This window comes from Pseudophryne corroboree, chromosome 1 (assembly GCF_028390025.1).
Source record: "Pseudophryne corroboree isolate aPseCor3 chromosome 1, aPseCor3.hap2, whole genome shotgun sequence".
NCBI classification, from domain to species: domain Eukaryota; kingdom Metazoa; phylum Chordata; class Amphibia; order Anura; family Myobatrachidae; genus Pseudophryne; species Pseudophryne corroboree.
Genome location: NC_086444.1, coordinates 860,545,136 through 860,558,791, shown reverse-complemented (window position 1 = coordinate 860,558,791; position 13,656 = coordinate 860,545,136). Strand labels below are relative to the sequence as shown.

At 46.8% G+C, this 13,656-nt stretch overlaps 1 protein-coding gene across 1 annotated transcript in view; it reads right to left on the bottom strand.

Moving 5' to 3' along the window:
- Positions 1-13,656, bottom strand: part of PSD3 (pleckstrin and Sec7 domain containing 3) — a 1,004,314-nt gene that overhangs the window by 979,166 nt on the left and 11,492 nt on the right. The window lies entirely within an intron of this gene.

Genomic DNA, 13,656 nt, shown 5'->3' with positions numbered 1-13,656 from the left:
AATTTCCACTCATTTTCAGTCTATTCTGAATACCTCACACCTCACAATATTATTTTTAGTCCTAAAATTTGCACCGAGGTCGCTGGATGACTAAGCTAAGCGACCCTAGTGGCCGACACAAACACCTGGCCCATCTAGGAGTGGCACTGCAGTGTCACGCAGGATGTCCCTTCCAAAAAACCCTCCCCAAACAGCACATGACGCAAAGAAAAAAAGAGGCGCAATGAGGTAGCTGTGAGTAAGATAAGCGACCCTAGTGGCCGACACAAACACCGGGCCCATCTAGGAGTGGCACTGCAGTGTCACGCAGGATGTCCCTTCCAAAAAACCCTCCCCAAACAGCACATGACGCAAAGAAAAAAAGAGGCGCAATGAGGTAGCTGTGTGAGTAAGATAAGCGACCCTAGTGGCCGACACAAACACCGGGCCCATCTAGGAGTGTCACTGCAGTGTCACGCAGGATGTCCCTTCCAAAAAACCCTCCCCAAACAGCACATGACGCAAAGAAAAAAAGAGGCGCAATGAGGTAGCTGTGTGAGTAAGATAAGCGACCCTAGTGGCCGACACAAACACCGGGCCCATCTAGGAGTGGCACTGCAGTGTCACGCAGGATGTCCCTTCCAAAAAACCCTCCCCAAACAGCACATGACGCAAAGAAAAAAAGAGGCGCAATGAGGTAGCTGTGTGAGTAAGATAAGCGACCCTAGTGGCCGACACAAACACCGGGCCCATCTAGGAGTGGCACTGCAGTGTCACGCAGGATGTCCCTTCCAAAAAACCCTCCCCAAACAGCACATGACGCAAAGAAAAAAAGAGGCGCAATGAGGTAGCTGTGTGAGTAAGATAAGCGACCCTAGTGGCCGACACAAACACCGGGCCCATCTAGGAGTGTCACTGCAGTGTCACGCAGGATGTCCCTTCCAAAAAACCCTCCCCAAACAGCACATGACGCAAAGAAAAAAAGAGGCGCAATGAGGTAGCTGTGTGAGTAAGATAAGCGACCCTAGTGGCCGACACAAACACCGGGCCCATCTAGGAGTGGCACTGCAGTGTCACGCAGGATGTCCCTTCCAAAAAACCCTCCCCAAACAGCACATGACGCAAAGAAAAAAAGAGGCGCAATGAGGTAGCTGTGTGAGTAAGATAAGCGACCCTAGTGGCCGACACAAACACCGGGCCCATCTAGGAGTGTCACTGCAGTGTCACGCAGGATGTCCCTTCCAAAAAACCCTCCCCAAACAGCACATGATGCAAAGAAAAAAAGAGGCGCAATGAGGTAGCTGTGTGAGTAAGATAAGCGACCCTAGTGGCCGACACAAACACCGGGCCCATCTAGGAGTGGCACTGCAGTGTCACGCAGGATGTCCCTTCCAAAAAACCCTCCCCAAACAGCACATGACGCAAAGAAAAAAAGAGGCGCAATGAGGTAGCTGTGTGAGTAAGATAAGCGACCCTAGTGGCCGACACAAACACCGGGCCCATCTAGGAGTGTCACTGCAGTGTCACGCAGGATGTCCCTTCCAAAAAACCCTCCCCAAACAGCACATGACGCAAAGAAAAATTAAAGAAAAAAGAGGTGCAAGATGGAATTGTCCTTGGGCCCTCCCACCCACCCTTATGTTGTATAAACAGGACATGCACACTTTAACCAACCCATCATTTCAGTGACAGGGTCTGCCACACGACTGTGACTGATATGACGGGTTGGTTTGGACCCCCACCAAAAAAGAAGCAATTAATCTCTCCTTGCACAAACTGGCTCTACAGAGGCAAGATGTCCACCTCATCATCATCTTCCGATATATCACCGTGTACATCCCCCTCCTCACAGATTATCAATTCGTCCCCACTGGAATCCACCATCTCAGCTCCCTGTGTACTTTGTGGAGGCAATTGCTGCTGGTCAATGTCTCCGCGGAGGAATTGATTATAATTAATTTTAATGAACATCATCTTCTCCACATTTTCTGGATGTAACCTCGTACGCCGATTGCTGACAAGGTGAGCGGCGGCACTAAACACTCTTTCGGAGTACACACTTGTGGGAGGGCAACTTAGGTAGAATAAAGCCAGTTTGTGCAAGGGCCTCCAAATTGCCTCTTTTTCCTGCCAGTATAAGTACGGACTGTGTGACGTGCCTACTTGGATGCGGTCACTCATATAATCCTCCACCATTCTTTCAATGTTGAGAGAATCATATGCAGTGACAGTAGACGACATGTCCGTAATCGTTGTCAGGTCCTTCAGTCCGGACCAGATGTCAGCATCAGCAGTCACTCCAGACTGCCCTGCATCACCGCCAGCGGGTGGGCTCGGAATTCTGAGCCTTTTCCTCGCACCCCCAGTTGCGGGAGAATGTGAAGGAGGAGATGTTGACAGGTCGCGTTCCGCTTGACTTGACAATTTTCTCACCAGCAGGTCTTTCAACCCCAGCAGACTTGTGTCTGCCGGAAAGAGAGATCCAAGGTAGGCTTTAAATCTAGGATCGAGCACGGTGGCCAAAATGTAGTGCTCTGATTTCAACAGATTGACCACCCGTGAATCCTTGTTAAGCGAATTAAGGGCTCCATCCACAAGTCCCACATGCCTAGCGGAATCGCTCCGTGTTAGCTCCTCCTTCAATGTCTCCAGCTTCTTCTGCAAAAGCCTGATGAGGGGAATGACCTGACTCAGGCTGGCAGTGTCTGAACTGACTTCACGTGTGGCAAGTTCAAAGGGCATCAGAACCTTGCACAACGTTGAAATCATTCTCCACTGCGCTTGAGACAGGTGCATTCCACCTCCTATATCGTGCTCAATTGTATAGGCTTGAATGGCCTTTTGCTGCTCCTCCAACCTCTGAAGCATATAGAGGGTTGAATTCCACCTCGTTACCACTTCTTGCTTCAGATGATGGCAGGGCAGGTTCAGTAGTTTTTGGTGGTGCTCCAGTCTTCTGTACGTGGTGCCTGTACGCCGAAAGTGTCCCGCAATTCTTCTGGCCACCGACAGCATCTCTTGCACGCCCCTGTCGTTTTTTAAAAAATTCTGCACCACCAAATTCAAGGTATGTGCAAAACATGGGACGTGCTGGAATTTGCCCATATTTAATGCACACACAATATTGCTGGCGTTGTCCGATGCCACAAATCCACAGGAGAGTCCAATTGGGGTAAGCCATTCCGCGATGATCTTCCTCAGTTGCCGTAAGAGGTTTTCAGCTGTGTGCGTATTCTGGAAACCGGTGATACAAAGCGTAGCCTGCCTAGGAAAGAGTTGGCGTTTGCGAGATGCTGCTACTGGTGCCGCCGCTGCTGTTCTTGCGGCGGGAGTCCATACATCTACCCAGTGGGCTGTCACAGTCATATAGTCCTGACCCTGCCCTGCTCCACTTGTCCACATGTCCGTGGTTAAGTGGACATTGGGTACAACTGCATTTTTTAGGACACTGGTGAGTCTTTTTCTGACGTCCGTGTACATTCTCGGTATCGCCTGCCTAGAGAAGTGGAACCTAGATGGTATTTGGTAACGGGGGCACACTGCCTCAATAAATTGTCTAGTTCCCTGTGAACTAACGGCGGATACCGGACGCACGTCTAACACCAACATAGTTGTCAAGGCCTCAGTTATCCGCTTTGCAGCAGGATGACTGCTGTGATATTTCATCTTCCTCGCAAAGGACTGTTGAACAGTCAATTGCTTACTGGAAGTAGTACAAGTGGGCTTACGACTTCCCCTCTGGGATGACCATCGACTCCCAGCAGCAACAACAGCAGCGCCAGCAGCAGTAGGCGTTACACGCAAGGATGCATCGGAGGAATCCCAGGCAGGAGAGGACTCGTCAGAATTGCCAGTGACATGGCCTGCAGGACTATTGGCATTCCTGGGGAAGGAGGAAATTGACACTGAGGGAGTTGGTGGGGTGGTTTGCGTGAGCTTGGTTACAAGAGGAAGGGATTTACTGGTCAGTGGACTGCTTCCGCTGTCGCCCAAAGTTTTTGAACTTGTCACTGACTTATTATGAATGCGCTGCAGGTGACGTATAAGGGAGGATGTTCCGAGGTGGTTAACGTCCTTACCCCTACTTATTACAGCTTGACAAAGGCAACACACGGCTTGACACCTGTTGTCCGCTTTTCTGTTGAAATACCTCCACACTGAAGAGCTGATTTTTTTGGTATTTTCACCAGGCATGTCAACGGCCATATTCCTCCCACGGACAACAGGTGTCTCCCCGGGTGCCTGACTTAAACAAACCACCTCACCATCAGAATCCTCCTGGTCAATTTCCTCCCCAGCGCCAGCAACACCCATATCCTCCTCATCCTGGTGTACTTCAACACTGACATCTTCAATCTGACTATCAGGAACTGGACTGCGGGTGCTCCTTCCAGCACTTGCAGGGGGCGTGCAAATGGTGGAAGGCGCATGCTCTTCACGTCCAGTGTTGGGAAGGTCAGGCATCGCAACCGACACAATTGGACTCTCCTTGTGGATTTGGGATTTCGAAGAACGCACAGTTCTTTGCGGTGCTTTTGCCAGCTTGAGTCTTTTCAGTTTTCTAGCGAGAGGCTGAGTGCTTCCATCCTCATGTGAAGCTGAACCACTAGCCATGAACATAGGCCAGGGCCTCAGCCGTTCCTTGCCACTCCGTGTGGTAAATGGCATATTGGCAAGTTTACGCTTCTCCTCCGACAATTTTATTTTAGGTTTTGGAGTCCTTTTTTTACTGATATTTGGTGTTTTGGATTTGACATGCTCTGTACTATGACATTGGGCATCGGCCTTGGCAGACGACGTTGCTGGCATTTCATCGTCTCGGCCATGACTAGTGGCAGCAGCTTCAGCACGAGGTGGAAGTGGATCTTGATCTTTCCCTAATTTTGGAACCTCAACATTTTTGTTCTCCATATTTTAATAGGCACAACTAAAAGGCACCTCAGGTAAACAATGGAGATGGATGGATACTAGTATACAATTATGGATGGACTGCCGAGTGCCGACACAGAGGTAGCTACAGCCGTGGACTACCGTACTGTACTGTGTCTGCTGCTAATATAGACTGGTTGATAATGAGATGTAGTATGTATAAAGAAGAAAGAAAAAAAAAACCACGGGTAGGTGGTATACAATTATGGATGGACTGCCGAGTGCCGACACAGAGATAGCTACAGCCGTGGACTACCGTACTGTACTGTGTCTGCTGCTAATATAGACTGGTTGATAATGAGATGTAGTATGTATAAAGAAGAAAGAAAAAAAAACCACGGGTAGGTGGTATACAATTATGGATGGACTGCCGAGTGCCGACACAGAGGTAGCTACAGCCGTGGACTACCGTACTGTACTGTGTCTGCTGCTAATATAGACTGGTTGATAATGAGATGTAGTATGTATAAAGAAGAAAGAAAAAAAAAAACACGGGTAGGTGGTATACAATTATGGATGGACTGCCGAGTGCCGACACAGAGGTAGCTACAGCCGTGGACTACCGTACTGTACTGTGTCTGCTGCTAATATAGACTGGATGATAATGAGATGTAGTATGTATAAAGAAGAAAGAAAAAAAAAACCACGGGTAGGTGGTATACAATTATGGATGGACTGCCGAGTGCCGACACAGAGGTAGCTACAGCCGTGGACTACCGTACTGTACTGTGTCTGCTGCTAATATAGACTGGATGATAATGAGATGTAGTATGTATAAAGAAGAAAGAAAAAAAAAACACGGGTAGGTGGTATACAATTATGGATGGACTGCCGAGTGCCGACACAGAGGTAGCTACAGCCGTGGACTACCGTACTGTACTGTGTCTGCTGCTAATATAGACTGGATGATAATGAGATGTAGTATGTATAAAGAAGAAAGAAAAAAAAAACCACGGGTAGGTGGTATACAATTATGGATGGACTGCCGAGTGCCGACACAGAGGTAGCTACAGCCGTGGACTACCGTACTGTACTGTGTCTGCTGCTAATATAGACTGGTTGATAATGAGATGTAGTATGTATAAAGAAGAAAGAAAAAAAAAACCACGGGTAGGTGGTATACAATTATGGATGGACTGCCGAGTGCCGACACAGAGGTAGCTACAGCTGTGGACTACCGTACTGTACTGTGTCTGCTGCTAATATAGACTGGATGATAATGAGATGTAGTATGTATAAAGAAGAAAGAAAAAAAAACCACGGGTAGGTGGTATACAATTATGGATGGACTGCCGAGTGCCGACACAGAGGTAGCTACAGCCGTGGACTACCGTACTGTACTGTGTCTGCTGCTAATATAGACTGGATGATAATGAGATGTAGTATGTATAAAGAAGAAAGAAAAAAAAACCACGGGTAGGTGGTATACAATTATGGATGGACTGCCGAGTGCCGACACAGAGGTAGCTACAGCCGTGGACTACCGTACTGTACTGTGTCTGCTGCTAATATAGACTGGTTGATAATGAGATGTAGTATGTATAAAGAAGAAAGAAAAAAAAAACCACGGGTAGGTGGTATACAATTATGGATGGACTGCCGAGTGCCGACACAGAGGTAGCTACAGCCGTGGACTACCGTACTGTACTGTGTCTGCTGCTAATATAGACTGGATGATAATGAGATGTAGTATGTATAAAGAAGAAAGAAAAAAAAAACCACGGGTAGGTGGTATACAATTATGGATGGACTGCCGAGTGCCGACACAGAGGTAGCTACAGCCGTGGACTACCGTACTGTACTGTGTCTGCTGCTAATATAGACTGGTTGATAATGAGATGTAGTATGTATAAAGAAGAAAGAAGAAAAAAAACCACGGGTAGGTGGTATACAATTATGGATGGACTGCCGAGTGCCGAGTGCCGACACAGAGGTAGCTACAGCCGTGGACTACCGTACTGTACTGTGTCTGCTGCTAATATAGACTGGATGATAATGAGATGTAGTATGTATAAAGAAGAAAGAAAAAAAAAACCACGGGTAGGTGGTATACAATTATGGATGGACTGCCGAGTGCCGACACAGAGGTAGCTACAGCCGTGGACTACCGTACTGTACTGTGTCTGCTGCTAATATAGACTGGATGATAATGAGATGTAGTATGTATGTATAAAGAAGAAAGAAAAAAAAAAACCACGGGTAGGTGGTATACAATTATGGATGGACTGCCGAGTGCCGACACAGAGGTAGCTACAGCCGTGGACTACCGTACTGTACTGTGTCTGCTGCTAATATAGACTGGTTGATAATGAGATGTAGTATGTATAAAGAAGAAAGAAAAAAAAAACCACGGGTAGGTGGTATACAATTATGGATGGACTGCCGAGTGCCGACACAGAGGTAGCTACAGCCGTGGACTACCGTACTGTACTGTGTCTGCTGCTAATATAGACTGGATGATAATGAGATGTAGTATGTATAAAGAAGAAAAAAAAAAAAAACCACGGGTAGGTGGTATACAATTATGGATGGACTGCCGAGTGCCGACACAGAGGTAGCTACAGCCGTGAACTACCGTACTGTGTCTGCTGCTAGTATAGACTGGATGATAAATAATGATATAAAAAATATATATATATCACTACTGCAGCCGGACAGGTATATATTATATAATGACGGACCTGCTGGACACTGTCTGTCAGCAGAATGAGTTTTTTAATTTTTATAGAATAAAAAAACACCACACAAGTCACACGACGAGTGTACTTTTTCAGGCAGACATTCAATCACAATATACTATACTGGTGGTCAGTGTGGTCAGGTCACTGGTCACAGTGGTCAGTGGTCAGTCACACTGGCAGTGGCACTCTGGCAGCAAAAGTGTGCACTGTTTAATATGTACTCCTGGCTCCTGCTATAACCTATAACTGCTCCCCAGTCTCCCCCACAATTAAGCTGTGTGAGCATAGTCAGATATTATACATAGATGATGCAGCACACTGGGCTGAGCACAGATATGGTATGTGAGTGTGACTGAGTCACTGTGTATCGTTTTTTTCAGGCAGAGAACAAGAACAGAACGGATTATTAAATAATAATAAATTATAAAACTGCACTGGTGGTCAGGTCACTGGTCATCAGTCACTAGTATAACTCCTCCTAAGCTCCAGTAAGTAAATGAAGTGTCTCACTCTCACTCTCCTATCTATTTTAATTTCTAAACGGAGAGGACGCCAGCCACGTCCTCTCCCTATCAATCTCAATGCACGTGTGAAAATGGCCGCGACGCGCGGCTCCTTATATAGAATCCGAGTCTCGCGATAGAATCCGAGCCTCGCGAGAATCCGACAGCGTGATGATGACGTTCGGGCGCGCTCGGGTTAACCGAGCAAGGCGGGAAGATCCGAGTCGCTCGGACCCGTGTAAAAAAACATGAAGTTCGGGCGGGTTCGGATTCAGAGAAACCGAACCCGCTCATCTCTAATTTAAAAGGTAGTTCTATTTTGCTGAAACGAACCATGCCAACAAACTTGATTTTTGGCAGCAAAATTGGCCATGTCCTACCAGGAAATGGGTGTAGTTTTGGTGGATCCAGGTCTGGTTTGGACATACTGTAAGATAGTGTTGTTTGGTTAGATCATAGATGTGAGGGGGAAAAAAAAGTGTGCATGTTGAAAGGGGTATGGAGGGGGCGGGTGTGGATTATTAGCAGAGGTGGGTTGGCCATAGGGTTTATAGGGAAGATTCCCGGTGGGCCGACGCACCCGTGGGCCTGTTTTGTTTGAGTACATGTGGTCATATTTATAGACATAATGAATAAGATGCAAAATAATTTGCATATATGAAAATTACTTTGCCACTTAGCCTGTGATTGCAGATGATCTAGTGCAGTGGTTCTCAAACTCGGTCCTCAGGACCCCACACGGTTCACGTTTTCCATGTCACCCAGCAGCTGCACTGTGTATCACCAACTGTCACATTTTAAAAATCTACAGGTGACCTGCAAAATATGGACCGTGTGGGGTCCTGAGGACCGAGTTTGAGAACCTGTGATCTAGTGTATGCTCTGCCTGCCTGCTTGGCTGACATATAAGATTAAGTGAATAGTGATTGGGATACGGTTGGTGTAATAAGCAAGAAAATATATCTTTCTAAAGAATTATATAGTTTCCTCAATTCTAAAGGTGTATCATATAATGTGCTCATAATATTTAATTTTGTTTCTTTTTAACTTCCCCTTGATGCTAGACATGCTCACTATTTGGAAAGTCTTGGGTGGAGGGTGCTGCTGCCATGGCCCATGGCTAGACCTTACACCTCTGGTGCTGCCCATGTGGGGCCACTAGTACAAATTTTTCCACGGCCGCTTTTTGTTTCCAATCCGCCCCTGATTATTAGATCTACACTAAAAAGGTCTATAGTCAATAGGTCTACCACTAATGGTAGAGATGCATTAGGTTGACAGGGTCAAAAGGTCGACATGGAAAAGGTCAACACAAAAAAGGTAGACACAATTTGTTTTTGTTTTTTTCGGGTGTTGTGTCACTTTTCTGCCACAAACAAGCCCCATTGGTGTACTGCATCCCCTCACATGGCTAGCTTCACTTGCCATGCTTCGGGCACGGTGCCTCCCACTGCTACCGCTGCGCTCGGCACAGGTTGCTATTCCCAATCATAGTCCATGTGGATGGAAAAGTATGAAAAAGTGGAAAAAAATTAAAAAATAAAACAAAAATGGTGTCTACCATATGTGTCGACCAGTATAATGTTGACCTTTTGACCCTATCAACCTAATGCATGTCTACCATTAGTGGTAGAGCTATTGACTGTAGACCTTTTTAGTGTAGATCTATTGGCCCTCATTCCGAGTTGTTCGCTCGCAAGGCGAATGTAGCAGAGTTACACACGCTAAGCCGCCGCCTACTGGGAGTGAATCTTAGCTTCTTAAAATTGCGACCGACGTACGCGCAATATTGCGATTACAAACGAGTTAGCAGTTTCAGAGTAGCTCCAGACTTACTCTGCCTGTGCGATCATTTCAGTGCTTGTCGTTCCTGGTTGACGTCACAAACACACCCAGCGTTCGCCCAGGCACTCCCACCGTTTCCCCGGCCACTCCTGCGTTTTTTCCGGAAACGGTAGCGTTTTCAGCCACACGCCCCTGAAACGCCGTGTATCCGCCCAGTAACACCCATTTCCTGTCAATCACATTACGATCGCCGGAGCGAAGAAAAAGCCGTGAGTAAAAATACTTTCTTCATAGTAAAGTTACTTGGCGCAGTCGCAGTGCGAACATTGCGCATGCGTACTAAGCGGATTTTCACTGCGATGCGATGAAAAATACCGAGCGAACAACTCGGAATGAGGGCCATAGTCCGGATACCGGAGAGGCCATTAAGCAGAGGAAACTATTGCTGCCTCTCAGCGGCAGCAACTTCCCAGACCTGACCGCTTCACAGCACACAGCAGCCCTGATTAGGCTACGGAGGCTGCTGCTGACAGATCAGGAGGTGGGGCCTCCCTCATACAATCCTGAACCCCCTCCCCTTGCAGCGGCCCTGATTATAACCTCTAAAGTGTGAACTCAGATTATATTGCTTATATTTCTCTATAGTTGCAATACAAACATTTGTACATGTGAGCATTTATACATTTGTACAAGTGTGGTATATTTGGTCAGTATTCACAGGGTTGACAGTCATGCTTAATGTTGACATGTTCATAGGCCCTCTTTCCGAGTTGATCGCTCGCTAGTTGCTTTTAGCAGCATTGCACACGCTAGGCCGCTGCCCTCTGGGAGTGTATCTTAGCTTAGCAGAATTGCGACCGAAAGATTAGCAGTTCTGCTATTAAATATTTCCCTGCAGTTTCTGAGTAGCTCCAGACCTACTTCTAGATTGCGTTCACCTCAGTCCGTTTAGTTCCTGGTTTGACGTCACAAACACGCCCTGCGTTCGGCCAGCCACTCCCCCGTTTCTCCAGCCACTCCTGCGTTTTTGCCTGGCACACCTGAGTTTTTTAGCACACTCCCTGAAAACACTCAGTTACCACCCAGAAACACCCACTTCCTGTCAATCAGTCACCGATCAGCAGTGCGACTGAAAAGTGTCGCTCGGACCTGTGTAAAATTGCATAGTTTGGAGTAAATATACTTTGCGCGTGCGCACTGCGGCCCATGCGCAGAAATGCAGATTTTTGCCTGATCGCTGTATAGCGAAAATCTGCAACGAGCGAACAACTCGGAATGACCACCATAATGTGGACATTGACATGGGGGGTAATTCCAAGTTGATCGCAGCAGGATTTTTGTTAGCAATTGGGCAAAACCATGTGCACTGCAGGGGAGGCAGATATAACATGTGCAGAGAGAGATTTGGGTGGGGTGTGTTCAATCTGCAATCTAATTTGCAGTGTAAAAATAAAGCAGCCAGTATTTACCCTGCACAGAAACAAAATAACCCACCCAAATCTTACTCTCTCTACACATGTTATATCTGCCTCCCCTGCAGTGCACATGGTTTTGCCCAATTGCTATCAAAAATCCTGCTGTGATCAACTTGGAATTACCCCCATTGTTAGCATGTTAAAATGATAGTTCCTGTTCCAAGTCTTAGCGCCAATCTATCCCTAAACATAACGGCAACCATAATGCTAGCACTAACCCTAAGCCTCCTGGGAATGTCGACATTATGACAATATCAATATTTCCAATGTTGACATTCTGTCAATGTCGATATTTGTAAGGTGTCTACATTAATGATGTTGACATTTTAGCTATGTTGACATCATCGATATTGACCTACTGCTGCCGATATTATGACATTGTGAATGTTGACATTATGACTACTAACATCATGACTGCAATATCCATTGTTACATGTTAACTGTTCACCAATGCTTGCTTATGATTCAACTGGATATTATATCAAAGAAACTGACTTTTGCTGACAATTCCAATGGGGTGGGAGCGGTAATAAAGCAGGACATTTAATAACCCGGGTTTTTATCAGCTCAGTGTAAAAGGGTGTACCCGGGTACAGTGACCCGGGAATCCAAACTGATTAGCTTGTAGGGTTGGACCTGGGAAGGACCCGGCCACTGCATAGGGAGAGCCGATGCTAGGAGATGATCTCATCTCCGAGCGCCGGCACTGCTGACGCACTGCTGACGTCAGCCGCCAGTCAGGTCTTAGCCGAGCCACATCTGGGTTGGAGTCGGCTACAAAATCCTGGGTGTGACCTAGCATTTAGATATAAAAGTGGTATTTGTTTGAGTCATCCTGGAATAGGGAAGTAGCAGTGCTCTGAATCCTAAATTTCAGAGACTCTGTCCCTGCATGTTTACTTTAATACCCCTTTCACACCAGCAGCTTTGAACACAGGTTACTGGCACATGAGCGCGCATAACCCGTGTTCCTGTGCAATGTGAAAGGTACCAGGGGCAATATACCGGGTTGAACAACCCGGTATTTCAACCCTGCCAGCAAGCAGGGATGAACGCGTGTTCAACCCGGCTCACTGTGCGCTGTGAACGGGAGCCGGGTCAGTGCAACCCGTTTCCCGTTCACAGTGTGTGGACGGGCGGCTCTTGGAGATCATGTGATCTCCCAGCACTGCCCACGCCGCATCACCGCCGACGTCACCGGGTTGCAGTCTGCGGTGTGAAAAGGGGTATTCAGGCGGGTCACACACTGGGAGCTCACGTGTCAGGCTCCCGGGTGCGACCCGCCTCAGACAGTATGAAAGTGGTATAACATATCTTGGAAAATCTTGATTTCCTATGGTTTGTGGCTAGCTTTGGGCTAGCTAGTTTAAAAAAAACAAAAACAAAAAGACAAAAAAACAACAACAGTCAACAATGTGTGTTTTGTATATCTACCTATTCTGCAATTCATAGTTTTAAGTACAGGGGGTGACTTCTGTTCTGAACACTAACTTGGAGTGATTACAAAGCTTACTGATGGCAGATGTAGTAATTATAGGGTCCAGGTTGAAATAAACTGCTGTTGCCTTTAAGCACAAGATAAACTTTACAAATAAAATATGATTTTAATACCTACCGGTAAATCCTTTTCTCTTAGTCCGTAGAGGATGCTGGGGATGCTTCAAGAACCATGGGGTATAGACGGGATCCGCAGGAGACATGGGCACTTTAAGACTTTAAAAGGGGTATGAACTGGCTCCTCCCTCTATGCCCCTCCTCCAGACTCCAGTTATAGGAACTGTGCCCAGGGAGACGGACATTTCGAGGAAAAGGATTTATTTAATTTTTAAACTAAGGTGAGATACATACCAGTTCACACATCAAACACGCCGTACAACATGGCATTCAACAACAACGCATGCAACGGCATGACTAACATCAGCCACAGACTGACTGAACTCAACACAACATGTGCGTAACCATAACCAATAACTGCAGATACAGCCCGCACTGGGACGGGCGCCCAGCATCCTCTACGGACTAAGAGAAAATGATTTACCGGTAGGTATTAAAATCCTATTTTCTCATACGTCCTAGAGGATGCTGGGAATGCTTCAAGAACCATGGGGTTTATACCAAAGCTCTAGAACGGCCGGGAGAGTGCGGATGACTCTGCAGCACCGATTGACCAAACAAGAGGTCCTCCTCAGCCAGGGTATCAAACTTGTAAAACTTCGCAAAAGTGTTTGATCCCGACCAAGTAGCAGCTCGGCAAAGCTGTAATGCCGAGACCCCTTGGGCAGCCGCCCAGGATGAGCCCACCTT